The following is a 13154-nucleotide window of genomic DNA, read 5'->3' on the forward strand; positions in this document are numbered from 1 at the left end:
TGGCTGGCGCCTTAGCCGGTTGAGCTATAGGCGCCGAGCCAATTTTTCTTTTTTGAGACAGAGTCTCACGTTGTCACCCTCAGTAGGGTGCTATGGTATCACAGCACAGCAATCTCAAACTCTTGGGCTCAAGCGATTCTCTTGCCTCAGCCTCCCAAGTAGTTAGGATTACAGGCACCCACCACAACACCCAGCTATTTTTAGAGATGGGGTTTGCTTTTGCGCAGGCTGGTCTTGAACCCATGAGCTCAGGCAATCTGCCCGCCTCGGACTCCCAGAGTACTAAGATTACAGGCATGAGCCACCTCGATTGGCCTAAAGATAATACAAATTCTTTTATTGGTCTAAATTAGCACAACCTTTCTGAATGTTCGAATCACCTTTTGTTCTACATGATAATATTATTTACAGGTATTTATCCTAATAACTAAAAATGCAGAAAGGTTAATGTACTAAAATTTTTAGTGCCCTTTAATTTAACTTGGTATTCACTCATGAAAATCATTATTTGGGAAAAGATTTAAGAGGCATGAAAAAATATTATAATACATTATTAATGTGAAAAATACAGAAAACTGTATACAGAGACCAGATTTATGGGGAAAAATATAGCTGACCTTTGAACAACACAAGCTGGAACTTTGCAGGTCCACTCATGGTTGGATTTTCTTCTGTTCCTGCCACGGCAAGATCAACCTCTCCTCCTCCTACTTTTCCTCGGCCTATTCAACTTGAAGACGATGAGGATGATCAGCAGTAAATATATCTTCTCATCCTTCTATCTTTCTTACTAACAATTTCTTTCCTTTAGCTTATTATACTTTAAGAATACAATAATATATATATTTATGTAATACATAAACCCTAGAGAAGAGGCTGGTCTTGAACTCCTGAGCTAAAGCAATCCTCCTGCCTTGGCCTCCCAAGAGTGCTTGCACTATAGGTGTGAGTCATCTCAATCAGTCAATCAAAAAATGAAAAAGAAAGGAGGAAAACAGGACATAGGATCTGGATTAGTTTCCAAATGTATCTCCCCTCCTTACAGCAAAGGTGTAGTAGGTTTGTGCAGGTGTATCCTGGGGCTCACTGCCGTCCCTGACAGGTGACAAGCTCAAGAGCTGGGGCCACTGGTTTGATGCAATAAATAATCTCTCATGTTTAACTTTTGATCTTGGTTAATCAAATATGAAAAGAAAAAAACGTGAAAGGACAAAGCTTTATGGGGTTTGAGATTGTTTTTCCAAAAGCACAGCACTTCCCTAGGATCTAAGAAGTGCTTGGTAATGACCAATCTGAGAAATACACAAATACAACAGAACAAATCACGGCCCTAATGCACGTACTTAAACATCCATTCTAAAATATATTTGTCTTACTGTTTTTCCTCCAAAAAAGATGATCTAGTGAAAAATTTAAGAGCAAATTTGCTTTGTGTTATTTGCTCTTATCCCCGTGCAATTTTTCTGGAAAGTTCTGACTGAATTAGGCAGGATTGCTTTACAGAAGATCAGCGAGTTGACTAACAATGAGATCAATGTAAAAAACAAACAAACAAACAAAACCCTATATCAACAGATTATTTGAATTTTAGTTCTTCCTGCCCACTACAAATCTTTATGCTAGAATGTATTAGAATTATACCTTCAGCTCTAACTTTAACACAGGTAGTTTGTTTTGTTTTGTCTTGTTTTAAGTGTGTATGAAAGCCAAATGACAACTCCAGTCCAGGGACTCTCACTTGACCCCATCATTAAAATCTAGCTGTGAACTGCAGGGGGAGGGAGGGTTCCTCCTCCACCACTTCCTATGAACTGAATCATCAGAAGGTCAACTGCCAAGTTCTCCATGGGCGTCTATCAAGCCTGCAAAGCACCTTCTACGTGCCTATACGCACATTAGAAAAAGTAAAGTCTCAAGATTTCATGGAAACAGAATTCCTCAGCAAAGGGACCCATTAAAGAGCCTGCATACTTGGAGTAGGCAAAAGCCATTCTCCCAAGTTCAGATCCTGCATGTTAGAGACCTGCTGGGGGTGGGGGGGGCAGCAGTGTCAGTTTGTCCTGAGATGCCTTTCACCACCAGGCTGTAAGAACACACAGAACTGGGGCTGGGGAGGTGAGGCTCTAGTTGGAGCCAGAGCTAATCAAACAATTCCACTGGCACTTCCACAAGCCAAATCGTTTTTGCAAGACTCTGCCATGAGAGGCAAAACTAAGGTTATGATAGTCACCACCAGGGTGACTGCCCTGGGGACATTGCACAAGAGTCCCTTCACTTTTTTTACATGTCACCATAACCGCAGGTGAGGACATTGACCCCTGTCGACTCATTTTGGGGTATGATTCGTCTGTCGGCCACCACGCTTGTCCTTACAGGTAGACTCCAGCTTTTATTAACCTGCGTATTCAGTATCAGTGCACCAAACAACTAATTTGCTGCAGGCTTTCCTGGCCTGCTCAGGAATTCCCCGACAGATTGTGACATGATGACGACCACCTAGAGGTACTCCAAGCAACTGACATGCACAAGGTAATATTTTCTTAAGTCCCTAAAAGGAAGGCACCTGGACAGGTGCTTCATTTGTAAATGACATGAAAATGATCAGTTCCAACACAGGCAGCGCCAGGCTGCACTTCAGACCTCCTCTCCTGACAGACTCTCTGGCTACTTTAAGCCAGGTAGAATATGTATCACCAAGGTTGGCCGGGAGTAAAAAAAAAAAAGAAGAACCATAAGATGTGGACACACATTTGAACCAGCAGAGCAGGTACACAGGGACTGGATACCAGTTGCAAGACAGGAACACGAGAGCAGGAGTGCTGGCCCCTGGGCCAGCGTGAAGTCTTAAGCGCTTTGCATCCACACAGATGTCTCAGAGATCAGTTTTCTCTGATGAAGGACAGGGCCATGCCTGAGGGAAGATTTCAGTGTTCTCATTCACGGCTAAAACAGAGCAAACTCTTAACACGCCAGGAAAACTGGGGAGCACATGGACAGTTTTCGCATAAATGCTTTCTCTGTTCTGCTGGAGACAAAATAACACACCTTCCCCAGCTGGCCAAGGTTAGGCACCCATGGTGATTGTTCTCGAGCAAACTGTACAACTGGACAGAAATAACCTCACGACCTTCACAGTTTCAGGTGGCTGAAGTACTGACTTTCTGGCTATGCCTTTTGCAGGAAGCAAATCTTTCTTCCCACTGGGGCAAAGACGTTTCCCCCCTCCCTGCTTTCCTTCTTCTCCACCCCCACCCCTTTCTGATAAGAAAAGACAGAAAAATCAGGCCTATACACAATCTACCAGAATCCTGAAGACTGCTGGCCTGAATTAGGCAAGCATTTCCAACCAGGTTAGAATTTTCTTTAAGACCTGGCCATCTCCCTCCCTTCAACAATTCTTTATTCCCTCCCAAAAGGTTCGACTGCTACAACCGGGCAGAGTAGACATCTTTTCCCTTTGTACTCAGACCATGGGACCCTTATGCAACAGCCTGAAAAGTTACTTATGTCCCCTGAGCCTATCTCCACCACCCAAAGCAGTCCTGAGATAAGTATTTGTGAATGAGGCGGCATGTTCTAGGAAAAAGATAAGTTAAAATGACACTGCCCCCGCCATCTGAAAATGTACAAGGGAGAGCACACAGCATTGGCCTAGACGAAAGCCTGCACCTAGCTGTTCCCCTCTGGTAAGCCACACTCCTGCTCTGGGCCTGAGGTTTCTCCTCCCAGGGCCCTGCTAGTTCTGACACTGGACATGCTAACAAGGCCTGGTGACAGCGTCTCTTCCCACTAAATTTTCCCTAAATACCCAACTCTATTTTTGCGATAAGTCCTTTGGCCGTCTTCATTTTAGCCTTGGCTTCTGAATAACTCTACCAAATAAACCATTTTCTCTTCTCTTCCTCTCGCCCAGACTCTCCTCCCTCCTGCTGGTCCCTGCCTGTCCTGGGGAGGCCCGGGCTGGAGAACCCACAGGCTCTAACACCTTCCAACAACTCTCCCAGTTCCAAGTCTTTCCTTCCTAGTCTGCTCTTCATCAGAAAACAATACGGCGACAGTTCCCACATCTTCAAATATGTACATATGTTGTTCTAGGGCCCCACCCGGTCTTTTACAGTTACTGCCCCTTCTACACCCGGTTCTCTGGGTTCAAAAAGGTGGCAGGAACAGGGTACCAGGGACAGGCCAATGTGTCCAGGCTGGAGGATCCCACAAGTCACTCCTTCACCCTGTCCCCTCCGGCCAGGCCGGCCCGGCTTGCACCCCGCCCCCGACCTCCTCTCGAGCCTCGTCTCGCGCTGCACCCACCTTCGGGGCCGCAGAAGCGCCCCTGCCCCAGCTCGCTCGCTGCATCTGAGCCACCGGCCTACGTGAGCGGCGGTGTGTCCGGGAGGCAGGGTCTGGGCTCGGTTCCCGGAGATGTGACCGGCAGGGGGAGGGAGACGACAAGGAGGAGGAGCCCAGGATATCGCACCGGGGCGGGGCGTGGCGGGCGGCTGGGCAACCCCGGCCACAGCGCGCCGCACGAGCACCCCCGCGCGGCCGCTTCGCCCCCAGCCCGCGACGGTCCTGTCCCGGGGCCCGGGGGTAGCTCTGTGTCCCGTCGCCCTTGGCGACCCGAGAGACTACCAAGTGGTTCCTTGCCTTTTACTGGGAAACTGAGGCGCGCTGCTTCAGACCTCACCGCCCAACTCCAGAGCCATCCTTCAGGAGTGCCATCTCCGGGGCGGGACTCTTGTGCTACTTTTGAGCCCGGGACCCCCGGAGGCGAGGGTAGGGAATTAACATTCCCACCCCCAGCCCCGGGCCACCTCCCGCGGTCCGGCCTCGCAGGGCGGTGGCACACGTGAGTCGACGGGGCTCATCCCAGCCGTGCTCCCCGGGTCAGCCTCCCCACGTGCAGGCTACAGTGTACTGGGGCCGGTCGGTGTGTCACTGCGAGTTGGACGGTGGAACTGTAGGTGTCCCTGGCCCTGCACCTCGGGCTCGAGGAGTACATACCAGGTGCGGTTCGTAAGTCCCGCGGCAGCATTCGCGCGTGGGGCCAGGGCAGCGGCCGCGACGGCAGGAGTGGGGCTGTGCTCAGGTCCGTGCGTCCCCGACAGCTGCCCGCTCCCCTCCTCTCTCTGGCCAGTCACCCGGGACTCGGGTTGCCCGCGGCCGCGCTGCCCCCTTTAACTTTCCGGCCACCTCTCCCGACCCGGGGTTCCATCCCAGACCCCCCTTCACGTGGACGCGACCCGCAGCCAATGGGCGCTCCCGGGACTCGAGCCGCCGGCCAATGGGCGCGCAGCCGCAGCCCGCGGAGCACCGCTCCACCACGTGATCGGCCGCGCGCCCGGAGCGACGGGCGGGAGGCCAGGGTCTGGGAAGCGGGCGGTGGGTCACCATTTCAACAGGAGCTGGAGGCTGGGCGCCAGGGGGCAGAGGCGATTCCCAGTAGAAGAGCGTCCCCTTTCAGCCAGAGGGCTTTTTATAAAGTCGGTATTGGGGCAGAGGACCGACACCCATGGCACTGACTGGCCCACAGATAAAGTTAAGCGTTTCTGAGGTAGGTGTATTTTAGAGACCACCTGACGTGACTGTTACAATAACTATGAAAATCTACAGGGCCTTTGTGATGCTGATGTACCTTGAGAAATATGCGGAATATGACCTTAAAACAAATAAAAAAAGAAAATGATAACCTTAGTAGCGCTTGAATCAGAGGCTCCTCCCATAGGAAGTCAATTTAAATGTAAATTGAATATTTACATATATTCAGAACTTGCCACTTTAGGGATAAGGCTCTCGGTTTTCTAATGACCAGTAAATTTTTAGAAAGAATATTGAAAATTGGCATAGGATTGCCAGCTTTTTTTTTTTTTTTTTTTTGAGACAGAGCCTCAAGCTGTACCCCTGGGCAGAGTGCCATGGCATTACAGCTCACAGCAACCTCCAACTCCTGGGCTCAAGCGAGTCTCCTGCCTCAGCCTCCCAAGTAGCTGGGACCACAGGCGCCTGCCACAACGCCCGGCTATTTTTTGGTTGCAGCCGTCATTGTTGTTTGGCGGGCCCGGGCTGGGGATTCGAACCCGCCACCTTAGGTGTACATGGCTGGCGCCTTAGCCAGTTGAGCCATAGGCGCCGAGCCGGATTGCCAGCTTTTTAAAGTGCCAAATAAGGCGGGGCGTCGTGGTCCATGCCTGTAATCCTAGCATTTTAAGAAGTGGGAGGATCAGCTCAGCGCCTGTGGCTCAAGTGGCTAAGGCGCCAGCCACATACACCTAAGGTGGCAGGTTTGAATCCAGCCCGGCCGCCAAACAATAATGACGGCTGCAACCAAAAAAATAGCCAGGCGTTGTGGCAAGCGCCTGTGGTCCCAGCTACTTGGGAGGCTGAGGCAGGAAACTCACTTAAGCCCAGGAGTTGGAGGGTGCTGTGAGCTGTGATACCACTGCACTCTACTCAGGGTGACAGCTTGAGGCTCGGTCTCAGAAAAAAAAAAAAAGAGGTGGGAGAATCACTTGAGCTTAGCACTTCAAGACCAACTGGAGCAAGAGAAAGACCTGGTCTCAACTAAAAATAGAAAAATTAGCTGGGGTGGCAGGGGACTATATTCCCAGCTACTGGGGAGGCTGAGGCAGGAGGATTGCTTGAGCCCAGGAATTTGAGGTTGCTGTGAGCCATACTGACCCCATAGAACTCTACCAAGAGCGAGACAGAGCAACACCACCACCCCAAACTGCTAAATGAAGACATTAAAATAAACCCTATCATCTTTTATCGCCATCCTTTTATTTTTTATTTTAAAAAGTATTCTTTAACAGCAAGAACAACAAAATGGGGGCATAATCTCATAGTAAAGGCCAGTCCTTCACTTTGTGAAAATTCATCATGTTGAATTAGGGAATTTCTGCTCTAAGGGATGTAGGATCAGCTTCCGGTTTTACTAGAAATGCAAGACTTAAAACTAATTGGTTGCAGTAATCCAGTACAAGCCTTGGACTCTGTAGAGAGCTCCCCCAGTGCAGTCTTCCCCTCTAAGGGATGAAGGCTGATCCTTAGCCCTCTTCTTTTTCTCCTGGATGGGCAGGTATGATAAAGGACCACCTGGGAAGTCACCTTTTGGTAGGCGGTTGGCAAAAAGCGTTTCTACGCAATGTTCCCTCTGCCAGCTTTCTACCTCCTTTTGTTAGCTGATGAGTAGGTTGAACATTTGTAAGCCAAGTGCTGGCTAAGTTTTTCTCAAGTGTAGTGAGTCATGCTCAAGGAGTATACAGAAACAAAGAGCTAGGTACTGCAAAATGCACGCAGGCAAAGGATGATCCGAACCAAACTGGGGAGGGAGTTGGGACAGGGAGTTGGGGCATTAGGGTTTGGAAGCGTTTTTCGTATATAGATCTAGGAAACCATGGGCAATAATTTCCCCTGTGGTTTAGATGACTATTTCAGGTCAGGAGTGTGGGGGCTAAACTTAGTTGTGGCACGCCACAGCCTGGGTAGGTAGGAGTGTGGCATCTGTGAGTTTGAAAAGAGCAGTCTTCTTTGCAGTCAGAATAGAGCTGGGATGCATTTCAGGGGGTGGCGGTGGGGTGGGGAGTACTGTTCTAACACGAGACACAGCAGTCCAGAACCCCAAAACCTGAGAGCTGGACCTCTCCTTAGATACCATCGCCATCTTCTTTCACCTTCTACAAAAAGGGAAAGTGGAATGGAAAATATTAACCCTTTAGTCAATGCACACTGAGTTTGTTATATAATTTCTGGCATTGGACTTTAGCCTTAATTTAAATTAATACTTTGCTCCTTCGAGGATAAACCAGAAAACAGCAGTGGTTAAGTGTAGCTAATTATGATTCCTCCACAAACTGTCCGTTTTGGTGGCTGTCAGTCTATCTTCTTCCTTGCACTTGGGCTCATCTGTGACTCTTTCATTCTCTCTTGTTATTCATTCATTCACTCACTCATTCATTCAACACATTATTGAGGAACCACCATAATTCTGAATGCTGAAAGTGGAAAAATTAGTGAATATAATCTTATCTCAGAAGCTCATAGGCTAATAAGTAATGATTTGGGATAAATGTATAGAAGGGAAGTCTCTGTGTTTGGGGAGTTTAGAGGAAGACTCTGTGTTTAGCATTCAGAGTGGCTGTGGCACCGAGGAGGTCGGAGGAGGTTCCCAGAGCCATGACCATTCACAGGGTTTTGGAAGGAGGAGTTAGAATCAAAGGTGACAGAAAGGAACAGGATAGGATTGGCAAAGACTACACAGTTCTCTAAGTTCCCTAAACAATTGCCACTCTGCTGATTAAAAATTAAGTCTTCCTTCTGGCTTAAATATTAGACAATGTTCCTTTATATCTGTGTTACCTTTATCTTTCTGCTCATCCAGAACGTTTTCCAAAATACTGCAAAGTTTTTTGTCCTTCTCAACATAATGCAAAACAGCTCAAACCCAGGTTGTCCTATGGTCCCGCAAGATTTTGGAAGATAGACTGTTGTTTTTTGAGTTCTACCATTGCTTCCCTTAGAATGAAAATTATTGTAAAATTAATCTATGTTAAAAATAACCAGCATCAGAAGTCAGACTAAAGAAGAGAACATTCTTCTGCTTGATCAGAATAGAAAGTGGGAAAGACTGTTTCCAAGCTGCCTAAGTCAATTTATATTTAGCCGAGTGGAGTTGTTTGCACCTGTCAAAGCTGTAGACATGTTCTGGCGCATTATGTTACCTGGGGCCCCGGCTGTCCCTCTTTCAGATTCAGCTGACATTGACTTGCAAGGTCATGTTTTATGGGGACAGGCAAATGAATATTTACAAAGCAACTCTATAAGCCTAGTATGGAGAATGTGTCCTTAGCATATGAGAAGATCTTGAGTAGTTAATATGCTTTAGCCTATTAGGGTGTCTGTTTCTCACTCTTGAGAGCTTGTGACTTTCAGGGTGAGGTTGGTAGAGTAATCACTCTTTTAAGAGCTAAGCATTTAAAGAGCAGCTTTTGTTCCATACCTTCACTCATACTTCGTGCAGTGCTTCTTATAAGCCTGATATAATATCTTTAATTGCTATTGTTTATTATTTTTTATGATTGCATTTGACCCTTTAACAACTTGGGGGCTGGGGTGCTAATCCTCCTTTGCAGTCAAAAAGAAACCCCTGTATAAATTTTGACTCTCCCAGAACTTAACTACATAGCCTACTGTTGACTGGGAGTCTTACCGATAACATGAACTGTTGATGAACAAATATTTTGTCTGTCATATTCTCATAATATAGTAAGAAGAAAATGCTATTCAGAAAATCAGAAGGAGTGACAATATATTTACTGTTTATTAAGAGGAAGTGGGTCACCCTAAAGGTCTGCATTCTCGTCGGCTTTACTCTGAGTAGGATGAAGAAGAGGAAGAGGAGAGGCTGGTTGCTCTTGTCTCAGGAGCAGCAAAGGTGGAAGAAACACGCTTGTCAGTGGACCTGAGGAGTCCAAGCCTGTGCTGTTCAAGGCTCAGCTGTTTAAGACTAATACTAGATCATCGCAGATGCAATAGTAACTACCAATAATTCACTGTGTTTTCTTTCCATATTTATGCTGTGCATGAACCTTATATTTTCAGGATCACATATGTACATATATTCATATATTTTAACATCTTAATTTATATTCATTCATCATTTTTAAGTGTTTTAGTATCATGATTTTGTTTTGGTAAGACAGAGTCTCAGTCTGTCACCTGGGCTAGAGTGTTGTGGAAGGATCACAGTTCACAGCGACCTCAAACTCCTGGGCTCAAGTGACCCTCCTACCTCAACCTCCCGAGTGCTGAGATTATAGGCAGGAGCCACCACTCCTGGACTGACTTATACTTTTTAATGGCTGAATTATATTCTTTTGTACAGAGACATTAGGCTTTATTTAACTATTTTCTGACTGTGGGACACTTAGTTTTTCCCCAGATTTTCTCTATTATATGCTTCGACAAGCACCTTCATATTTAAATCTTTGTCCCTGAATAATCTCTGATTATTTCCTATATTCTATTTTCTACAGAGTATAGACATTCTTCAGACCTGATTCAGACTACCAAATTGTTATTTTTTTTTTGGTTTTCCTTTTCTTTTCTTCTCTTTTTTTCTTTTTTTGTCACCCTTGGTAGAGTGCCGTGGTATCATAATGCACAGCAAGCTGAAACTCTTGGGTTCAGGCTATCCTTTTGCCTCAGCCTCCCAGCTGGGACTACAAGTGCCTACCACAATGCCTAGCTATCTTTTTTAGAGACGGGGTCTCGCTCTTGCTTAGTCTGGTCTTGAACTCCTGGGCTCAGGCAATCCACCCTTCCTTCCTTCTTTCATTCTTTCCATCCCTCATTCCCTGCCTCCCTCCTTCTCTTCCTCCCTTCCTTCCGTCTTTTCTGTTCTTTCCTTTTTTTTAGATAGGGTCTGCTCTGTTCCCTGGGCTAGAGTGCCATGGTATTGTCATAGCTCACTGCAATTGCAAACTCCTGGGCTGGAACGATCCTTCTGCTTCAGCACCACCAGGCCCAGCTAATTCTTTTTTTTTTTTGTAGAGATAGGGTTTCACTTTTCCTCAGGGTGGTCTTAAACTCCTGAACTCAAGCAATCCTCCCACCTCTGTCTCCCAAAGTGCTAGGATTGTAGGTGTGAACCACTGTGCCCAGGCCCAAATTGTTTTTAGCAAGGTTACTATTGATTTTTCATTCCTGCTCCTGGGGAAGATGAAGTTAAATAATTCTAATAAGATCTTGGTGTGCGGACTTTGGGCAGATTTATTCCTCATCTTGCAGAAAAGCCATACGAGAATTTTACTAATGAATCGTAGACTGTGTGAGTGGGTGAAGATAGTGGCCTACCTTAGCTTTTGCTTTAGCCTTGAAAGTACACAGCCAATTTGTGCTATGAAATGGGGACTTCATAACACGTTATTGACTTAAATGGTGTTAAGTGGTGGCCGATCACCAAGAAGGTGCAGAGTAGGGAATACCGCCTTGCCACAGGCTTAAAAAGCATTAGACAGAGCTCAGTTTATATTTATATTCTTTGCTCATTCAGCCTCTGCTCCTGACCAGTGCAGTCATCAATTATATTTAAACATGGAACTCTACAGACATCTGATGCAATGTACAGCAAAACTGCATCCAGAATTTCATGGCAAGTGGCAGGCATTTTTGTGAGGAGAAGAATGTGTTGAGCTGCCTTTACCATTGTGACCGACCATGTGGCTGCTGCGTGCCTGGTACCTTAGGTCTGGGATGTTTCTCTTGCGTGCCTCCGGAATCAAATGACTTGGAGACCGCAAGCAATTCAGAGTTTGTATAAGCAACTGTATTTCAGCTGGTTCTATCCTGATATTTACAAAACTTCCCGGATTGTACTTGGAAGCACGCAGTGATATATATTTATATCAAAAGAACAATGATTCGCTTGAAGGATGAAGTGAAGTGAACTAAGTTTTCACGTCCAACGATTCCTAAATGTATACTACTCGATTTTCCAGCGGTCTTTCATTATGTATCATGCCTCTTTTTCTTTGAAATCTGGACTCAGAAGCTGACCGACTTCATGGTTTTCATTTGATACCCTCTAGAGAATTATGACTTAAAGACTGCATTCTCCCTTCTTGGAATCCACGTTAAAAGTTTCTCCACACAGAGCCACAGGCTATTGTGGTGTGGGAAGCGAGCAGTTCAAAAGTAGAAGCTACACGTCTTGAAAATATTCCTCTGCTCCTCTTTGCCCGGCTGCTGTGCCCCAGGAGACTCACATCTCTGAGGGCAGTGGGGCAGCCATGGTCTCATGACGTTATTTCTCTACCGTATAATAAAATGCAGAGGACAATAGTGCATTTGTTCCAAAGGCTACTCAAGGTTATTATAAAATTATACTTCACCAAAATCAACTACCCGACAACTAATTGTAAGTATGAGTCTTACTTGGTAGGTATCCAGGGCAATAAAATACACAAAGCCAAACTTGGCCTTTGTTTCCATCTAGACCTTAGAGATTGCTGTAATGATATATTCAGGTTTAACAAAGATGGCTGGCATCATTCCCGTTTTCCTTTGGTTAATTCCTTGGTCATCTTCAAATGCCAAGTTCCCCCCACTTATTTTTCTTGTAGTTCATCGCTCCAAAAAGTATACTAATTTGTCCTTTCTTCCTCAATTTCGACCCTTGTTCTTTTTCCTTCCTTCCTTTGGTCCTCCTCCCCTTCAGTATCACTCTTCATTTAAAATACCTAGAATTGTTTTTTCTTGAGTAAAATCAGTAATTCACTTTTCACTTTCCTTTCTTCTGAATCAGCATTATTCATCAGTTTTCAGGAATAATCTCAAGATACAGTTTACGAGAAAAAAGAAACTTATTACAAAATATAGGGGGAAGTTTCTGACTTCCTGCTGAAATTCCTAGGAAACATACACACAGCGGAAGGCTCTCATAACCCTCGTACCATGGAGACGACGACAGAGCGTGGTCATCTGGTGATCCTGGGTGAGATGATGGACTCTGTCACAGTGAGCTGTGACCCTTGGGAAATCTACCTGTCAACTTTGTATCTCCATTTTCTGATCTATAAAATGGAATGCCTGGCCAGTGGAGTTAACTGGAGTATTTCCTAAAACAGTATTTGTGTATAACCAGGACAACTTGCTTCATGAACCCAAGTGCAACAAAAGTCACATTTTTTGATTATAGTAAATACAGTAAAATCTGGATCTGAACCTTCCTTTTTCCAAGGCCTGCAAGAAGGTTAATATCCGTTGGTTTATGCAGCTCCCCCAAACTGGGAACAGGCCTTCATGGCACTGCCCCTTTTGCAGGCCTCAGGGGAGATCAGGTCCTGACCAACCCACTGGGGCTGCTGCTTAAGGCAGACTTTGGTGACCCCCAGTTGGCAGTCCTGATGTGACGTTCGTTCACCTCCCCCCCATAGTGAAGCCCCTTCCAGAGTGTCACCGCACTTGGATAGAATGTTGGTTTCCATCACCTGCACAAACTTTAGTCCCACAGCGTATAGACTGTAGGAATTCATCTACTTTCTAGGCTGTATTTTTCTCCAAACCTGTAGAAACTCCAGGCTCAGTCCCCTCCTTCTCTTAGTTCTGGTCCCTTCTTAGGAGGACTCAGGATTCCCAAAGGCTTGTATGAAGGTAGT

General features: G+C 46.1%; 1 protein-coding gene across 4 annotated transcripts in view; it reads right to left on the reverse strand.

The window, feature by feature from the left end:
- The window catches only part of PPP1R3B (protein phosphatase 1 regulatory subunit 3B), a 12947-nt gene extending 7760 nt beyond the window's left edge, over nt 1-5187 (reverse strand). Inside the window, exons 1-2 of one of the 4 annotated variants that reach the window (XM_023517799.1) lie at nt 4309-5187; nt 618-730 (exon numbers count right to left, since the gene is read on the reverse strand). The gene's annotated coding sequence lies outside the window, so the exon portion shown is untranslated. Of the gene's footprint in view, nt 1-617; nt 880-4308 lie in introns of those variants that run through there. The other 3 variants (XM_012810017.2, XM_023517798.1, XM_023517797.1) reach the window with 3 other exon arrangements.
- Nucleotides 5188-13154: the final 7967 nt, after the last annotated feature.

Source organism: Otolemur garnettii, unplaced genomic scaffold, assembly GCF_000181295.1.
Source record: "Otolemur garnettii isolate 467f Iridium unplaced genomic scaffold, OtoGar3 scaffold00121, whole genome shotgun sequence".
Classification (NCBI taxonomy): Eukaryota; Metazoa; Chordata; class Mammalia; order Primates; family Galagidae; genus Otolemur; species Otolemur garnettii.